This window comes from Larus michahellis, chromosome 1 (assembly GCF_964199755.1).
Source record: "Larus michahellis chromosome 1, bLarMic1.1, whole genome shotgun sequence".
Classification (NCBI taxonomy): Eukaryota; Metazoa; Chordata; class Aves; order Charadriiformes; family Laridae; genus Larus; species Larus michahellis.
The window spans coordinates 103,910,093-103,911,778 of record NC_133896.1 but is presented as its reverse complement, the minus strand read 5'-3'; the positions used below and the strand labels follow the sequence as shown (position 1 = coordinate 103,911,778).

General features: G+C 41.0%; 1 non-coding gene across 1 annotated transcript; it reads right to left on the bottom strand.

Moving 5' to 3' along the window:
- Nucleotides 1–912: 912 nt before the first annotated feature.
- Nucleotides 913–1,019, bottom strand: LOC141738159 (U5 spliceosomal RNA). The gene has a single exon (XR_012585336.1). It is a non-coding gene; the product is annotated as a U5 spliceosomal RNA (small nuclear RNA).
- Nucleotides 1,020–1,686: the final 667 nt, after the last annotated feature.

Sequence of the window (1,686 nt, the reverse complement as noted above, 5' to 3'; positions counted from 1 at the left end):
AAGTAGACTCAGAAATGCAGCTTTAAAGTGGGGGAAGATCCCCACTAAATGCATATCACAGGAATGGCAACAGGTATAATTCTTATGCAGTTGTCTTTCTAAATTTCTTTGAATATCCCACAGGGCAGGATATCACAACGTTTCTAGAAAGCTACCTTCACACTGTACATTTAAATTTGTTTTTAGAAGCAGTACAAAGCTTCATCCTGTTTCAGTCTGCTGAGTAATATTTCCAAAACAGAGGACAGAAAACACAAGGGACAGTTTGGGTTCTTATTCCCATACCTAAACTAGTGAATATCTTCATAGTCATTTATGGGGTTTATCAAAAAATAATTTCAGTTTACGTACACCTACCACTTGTTTTTGAACCTCTCAGCTAGTGCTTTTTTCCAGCTGACCATGAACCCTGTCCAGGATGATATCCACTCTAGCTGAAAATAGGGTGGGATGTGGTGGGAGTGCTCACTACACACTACCACCTTCAGCAACTCAGTCCCAAGGAGCAGCTATCCTCCACCCAAACTGTGCTCCAGCGTAACAGTGACTGGAAGTCAGCAGGACTGCTGGGCATGCTACCACCCGACGGAGGAGGTAACGCTCCTGTGTATCCTTGGAAGTCTCCTTGCATGCAGAAGCAGCAGTGGTCTACAGCTCAGAATACTTTCTTTTAAACCCACCATTTTTTTAGTTACTGTCGGTTATTTGAGTCAAGCCCATCCAAAGGGCAGTGAGTACTGAAATTGCAGCCGACCCTTCTGGATGAGGATGGCAGTTAGGTAAGCAGAGACTATCTTGACCTGATGCAAGAGCACAGAATAGACTCACTATCACAAGGGCTTCTGTGCTGTAGAGCCAGAACTTCTTCCATAACACACAGTCTTAGAATCATAGAATGGCTGGGATTAGAAGAGACCTTAAAGATCATCTAGTTCCAACCCCCCAACTGTTGTTCCTCTCCACGGAAATCTTTAGTAAAAGGTGAAAGATTTATACGATCTGAAAAGAACCCAGAGAAACCAGTCTTCAACATCATATTGCTTTTTACAGAAGAAGAGGGTTTGAAGACAATACCTAAATTATTTCCAAATTTAAAAAAGGTATTTAAAATGGATTTTTCTTGCATTATCCTATTCTATCACATTACCCACGAGATCATCACAACTGGAGGTGCAACTTCCTGAAGTACACAGAGCCTAAAGGATGCATTCTAAAACATTATAGATAGGTACACTAAGGAAGGGATGGGGCAGGCGTTATTCCTAAATGCTACTCCACTGGTACGCAAAGGCTTCTTTACATTGTGTCACAGTAAAGCAACCTGGAAGTGACTCAGGTTTGTAATTGTACAATTTCAAGAGTGCTTTACATTCCCAGAACTAACCAGCATAAAAGGGGGGGTAGCACAGATGAGAACCAAAGTGCCAGAGTTCTTCAGTATTATGACATTTCTTGTTCCTTCTATTTTTGAAATACAGCACGTATTATTATAGATAGTTATATCTGCATATTACAAGCAATTACTGGGCAAAGTGCTTTTCTTTGTCAAAGTCATTGGCAAAACTTACACTATCTTCAGAGCAAACAAGCTGAGATCAGATCGCTGTGTACACTGTGAAAGTGAAGCGTGCTGTAAAAGAGGGAAGATGGAAACCGCATTAATTTGCAACATGTGCTCTTAAGAAA